Source organism: Phalangium opilio, unplaced genomic scaffold, assembly GCF_054372755.1.
Source record: "Phalangium opilio isolate 3A_F unplaced genomic scaffold, DU_Popi_V2 ptg000019l_1, whole genome shotgun sequence".
In the NCBI taxonomy this organism is placed as follows: domain Eukaryota; kingdom Metazoa; phylum Arthropoda; class Arachnida; order Opiliones; family Phalangiidae; genus Phalangium; species Phalangium opilio.
In genome coordinates this window covers 5,821,149-5,826,890 of record NW_028324152.1, presented here as the reverse complement: position 1 = coordinate 5,826,890, position 5,742 = coordinate 5,821,149, and the positions used below count along the sequence as shown (strand labels likewise).

At 35.4% G+C, this 5,742-nt stretch overlaps 1 long non-coding RNA gene across 1 annotated transcript; it reads right to left on the bottom strand.

The window, feature by feature from the left end:
• Window positions 1–542: 542 nt before the first annotated feature.
• On the bottom strand, window positions 543–3,133 carry LOC149700787 (uncharacterized). Its single transcript, XR_016382064.1, has 3 exons — window positions 2,866–3,133; window positions 1,957–2,042; window positions 543–1,095 (listed from the first exon to the last, which is right to left on the bottom strand). It is a non-coding gene; the product is annotated as an uncharacterized LOC149700787 (long non-coding RNA).
• Between the last annotated feature and the right edge of the window lie 2,609 nt (window positions 3,134–5,742).

Genomic DNA, 5,742 nt, shown 5'->3' with positions numbered 1-5,742 from the left:
ATATTGTGGCTAAAGCACCCTTAACTACAGTATTTTTTTCCTTGATATATATACCCTTGGTCTGAAGAGTAATTAAATCCTGAATGAAGGGATCAAGAATGGGCGCATATCCATACTGACGGACCAATTTGTCTCGGACAATAATGGTTACATAAATATTTTTCAGTTTGCTTCTAAATCTCGGTGGGAGGTTTCCAATGAAGAAATAAAATACGCTTATTTTATGTTTGCCCCGCTTAGCACCCAGTGGGTTAGACACCTCCAATTCATCACTATAGGCGTGCAATCGAACCGCTGAACTATCGTTTTTAAACAAATGATGATTTAAAATAAATTCTCCATCCTTGATATCAGTTAGCTTGTCACCTGCACCCTCATTACCAGTTTCATTGTACCTTTGAAACTCGTCCCATATATCGTCGAAAGAGAGAAGTCGCTTTAGTAAATATAAAATATTTACATATTGAAATGTATCTTTGAAAGTTTTTCCATTTCTTTCGTGTTCTCCCAAAATATATTCCGTGGGGGCAAGTAAGTCTAGTTCTTGCTTGCAAAAGGCATTTAATTTATAATCACTTCGTATTATATCGGTTAATGTTTCTGGGTCCGGAATTTCATTAGCTTCATAATTGCTGCACATATCTTTAACATTTTCCACGATTATACCAATATCATTTGCTATACTATTCGCTACTGATCGTGGCAGTAAATGTTTTTCCCTAATTTTTAAAATTGTCAGAGCCAAATTTTTCCTAAAATTAATTAAGTAATTTTCCGAATTTTGTGTTTCATTTTGATTATCTAAATCACCCTCTGTTTGCATTTCACCATCATTGTCATTAACTAAACTATTATCTAAATTAACTCCACTATTCGCATCAATAACTAGAAATTTTTCCCTTATATCATTTTGGTGCTTTCGCTGAACGTGACTTTTATATGAATTATAATTTGTGTAAGATAAAACACAGTTTCCCAAATTGCATCGTATTTTAAAATTAGAATCGTGCATGTGCAAGTTCCGATAATGAGCCAGAAGCTTGTTCAAAGATGTTCTTTTGGTATCGCATATTGAGCAACGATACATTTTCGTATCTGGACAACCAAAGTCGAAATATTTATTGGAAAATACCAACAAAATTTTATGTATTAAGATTAACGAGACAGATATTAAAGGGTTAGTGACACCTTTTTAGAAAAATGGCTAGTTTTGGTTTCTAAACATATATAGGGTCTTTGCGCGTGACGTCAAGTTACCTTCCCCCTTTCCTCTCCCCTTGTCGGCTACCCGCTCTGGCCACGTTAGGACGCCATGTTGACATCCCCTGAAAACCGGTTTTCGCCCCCCTTTTTACTCTCGCGGAAACACCCTATTGGGTTATAATAAGCTTATATCCCAAGTGAAACTATCAAATTAATTTATTCTTTTTGTAATAACAGGAAGTCCCTTCCTGGTAAAAAGAAAAAGAAAACGTACCTTTGAACATACTTGAAAACAAAGAAATGTATTTGTACCCCTGGTGACGTCACGAAGGGTACCGTTTGTTAGAAAAGCGAGTGAAGTATTTTGGTCATTTCTCGTTGCAAATGCTAAGCCAAATTATTGGTTTAGCGCCAAAGCCGCTGATAAACTTCGCGCGCTCTCTATCACCAGGGGTACCGTAATCTTAAACTGATAAAATAGTTGGAAAAAATTCAGAAAGTAGGCTTTGAAAACGGGGTTTTGAAGAAGACTTAGAAAATCAGAATGGAATTATAAACTGTATATTCTTTGTTACAATGGTTTAATTTTAAAATTTTTGATTTTTGGTGACACTAACCCTTTAAATATAACTACCCTTATGAATATCTCTCTTCAATCTTATAACTTTAATTATCATGGTAATTAAGAAAACACAACACAAATGAAATCTCAGCATTGAGATGTCATATGAAATCATTGATTATGGACATTACCATTTCCTTTTTTAACAGCACACTTATTTGCCTTGTTCCGCTCTTTCCCTTTCCACGTTTTGTTGATGGTTTAGGATTATTTCAACCTGTAAAACGTTAAAAATGTTTTAAGAGAGGCATGGAATGGTCAAACGGAGAGTTGGGGGGATGAATTGAGGGGGGAATGAACTGTACCCCCTTTAGCGAAAACTCTGCATTGTTATATATAGCCGAAAAGGCAGTGCATGTGGCCAGTAACTGAACCTATGGCTTGCCAATTTCTTCAGCACAGGTGTTCAGGGTTCAAAGCACCCACGAACACATAGTAAAAAGAAAAATATTTCAGGTGGGGGGCTGAAAATTCCAAATCATCCTAAACTTTCCACAAGAGAATGGCGCTTATTGTGTGCCTAAAGCCTCGCCCTCGTACAGAGGGAGGAAAAAACTGGTCATGATTGTGTTCCACCCCCCCCCCCCCAATGGAGGGGCCCACACTATAGTAGTATGTAACATTGGGAAGGGTTAAAATTAACATGTGAAATATGAGCAATTTTACCCTTTCCAAGATTAGATACTACTAAAAATACAATAATAAATTCTACTCAAAATTTCCCCTACAGTGAAATTGCAAACTCAATCACTTGCGCTGTTAATTATTATTATTATTATTATGAAGACTAGGGGAAAAGTTCCCCAAGCCGAAATGGGCTTATATACAAACCGCGAGAGAGTTATTAGATTTTAGCCATTAATTAGAGAAAAAAAATGCAGATACTTGGACGCTTAAAATCGTACAGTAAGCCTTCACACTAGGTTCTAACACTAATTAAAACAAGCCTAACAAATGAATGATACAGTTTTATATATGTGTGTGGGTTTTGGGCCATAGTTAAGTCTCAACAAATTGAATAATTAAATTAATTGACATACCTTAGTTCCTTGGATGATTGATCCTTAAAATCGGACGACCAAACAAATTTTTACTTCAGTAAGAAAATGGCGCTGAAATACCTAAAGCACGCGTACTACACGTAGGAAATGGCGGGATTGGTGGCCACAGGTCAAAGAAAATATACGCGTGTATCTTCTTTGCACAGGTTAACACGTACTACTAACGCCAAAGCTTATAAAATAAATTCTTACCCCCAAAAATGTTTTCCCCTTTAGTGTATAACCCCTTTGGTTACATCCCTCTAAGATCCCCTGCCCCACTCGTTTGGTTCCGAATTCTCTGAAAGGCGTTTTTCCGTACCACCTGTCATGCAGAGCCTCTATAAAGGCTCAATAAATACTCAAATTTTCAAAAACTACCACAATAGAGATTTCTTAGTACCCCTTGAAAAATAAAGATCGTAGAATACCAATAAAGGTACTAGGAAATTCTCCGAGGTATTTTTTGGTACCTTCAAAGTACCTTATTTTTTTACTGTGTAGGAAAGAAAACGACCCTGTTTAACGAAACTTTGGATAATTTTTAATATTTAGTTATAAGTTGAAATTTATTTATAAAATTTGGACGAAAATTGTTAAATAACAAGACTTCCTTTGAGTTTCAAATTGAAGAATGTTCGTGTGCTTTATTGAACTATTTTTTACAAAAAAGACAGTCACTTTCAGTTTCAATTGTTGCTTGATACTTTATTGGACATCCCCTAGCCGTTAAAGGAAGGATGAAGAGGAAAATAAAAAGATTTTTTGATCGATTTTTCTTATTATTAGACCATTAAATGCACAGTTTAACATTCAGGAAATACAGTCTCCGAATGATTTTAAAATTCAAATTAGGTTCAGATTTTAAAGATAATTTGAAATAAGCACCACTGACTAATAGCTTAACGCCCTGCCTTTCTGTTAAGAAAATTTCCGTTGCACGCTCTATATCTCGAGCCACGATAGTCTCATCGCGAGCAACTTTTATTAAATCTCGCGATAAATTTCATTCGGCATGGAGCGTGCCACGAGAATTTTGTCAATAGGAAGGCAGGGCGTTATGCGATGGGTCGGAGGTCATTATTTCAAATTATCCATAAAATCTGAACCTAATTGGAATTTCAAAATCATTCGGATGTTTCACTATGCAGAATGGTCTTATAATTAGTAACAATTATTAATATTAATAACCTGATAATTTTTCTTGACTGTTCGCTGGTATTTTTTTCTCCGTATGAGTAACCAGCCCACGTCGTGAACGGTATTAATATTAATAACCTGATAATTATTCTTGACTAACTTAAAACATTGTTTTAGTGTATGGTTTCAGGCTCAGCAGGACAATTGCCCAGCCCATACGTCCGGACTCGTTGCAAGATTTCTGGAGAACGAAGGAATTGAAGCTTTGGATTGACCCGCTCTCTCGCCCGACTTGAACCCGATTTAGTGTTTATGTCTGTCATTTAATAAAAGATTAAAAATGTGTTTAAGGGCTAAGGGAGGTTAAGTAAAATACAATTGAAACTGAAAGTGACAGTCTTGTTTGTAATAAATTGTTCATGAACGCAGACGGTATTTCCTGGATGTTTCACTATGCAAAATGGTCTTTTAATTAGAAGAAGAATCGATAAAAAATCACTTTATTTTCCTCTTTATCCTCCCTTTAAGGGCTAGGGTATGTCCAATAAAATATGAAGCAACAATTCAAGCTGAAAGTGACTGTCTTGTTTGTATAAAATAGTTCAATAAAGCACACGACCATTCTTCAATTTGAAACTCGAAGGAAGTCTTGTTATTTGAAAATTTTCCTCCAAATTTTATAAATATTTTTCAACTTTTAACTAGTTATCAATAATGATATCACAAGTAGAATAATTTTACACCAAGTTCCTATGTAAGATTTTTTTCCGTAGTCTCTGTGTCTGAAAGTTCTGACGTTAAGCTTTTTAAAGTTTCCAACGGAGCTCGCGTGAATGGAGAGATAAAATTTCTAAAATCTCGGACACGACCGAGAACGAGCTTTTGAAGCAGCGCTCCACAGCGGTGGAGAGTGAAGTAAAACAGGCGGGGCTAATTTTCTTTATCCGAGTAAGTTCAAGCATGGAGGGTTCATCCACGGTGTTTACGTTTTTTATGGCAACGGCGTATCGTGTGGAGTGCTAACGTTTTTAAAGAGGGTGATTAAGTCGACATAATGGATAAATTAGAAGCAGGCAGAATTATTTTTTTCTGGCACGGATATACTGAGTTTGTTTTGAGAGCCCTAAATCCGTTTCGTTATTTGTAACTTGCTCCGCCGTAACGTAAACTCCGATCGTCTAAAAAGATCTCCGTCTCTCTATTGGCCGAGAAGCTCATCGCAATCGGACCCAACCTCCAATCAAAAAATTGAAGTTTCGTACCTTTTTAAGGGGGGTGGAATTTTTTGCATTTAGTAAGCTTTTTTAATTAATATATATTAGCACTTTAGTCAATAAGTATTGAATTGTTTTGTATACGTGTAATTTTTATTTTTCGATGATAATTATAGTAACGTTTTTAGCCATATCGTAGTATACGATAGGCTCTTAGTTTGACCCGAGCCGTCGTAGGTTTTTTAGTAATATTTCGATATTTTTATCAGTAATCGTATATCAATATTTTAGCGTGTATAGAAAAATATATTTTTTCGTCAATCCTGTGAACCTTTTAGTTTAATAACTAGCCTAATATTTGTACTAAAATCGTATAATAACCATTGAAGCCTTTAAATCCTATTAAAAGTAGTATTGCTATATTTTCTATGAAGGTACAAGGGTATATATGCACTTAATAATCTCGCATGCAGTAATATTGTTCTATTTTCTATGATTGTATATATGTGCTTAATCAGCTTGT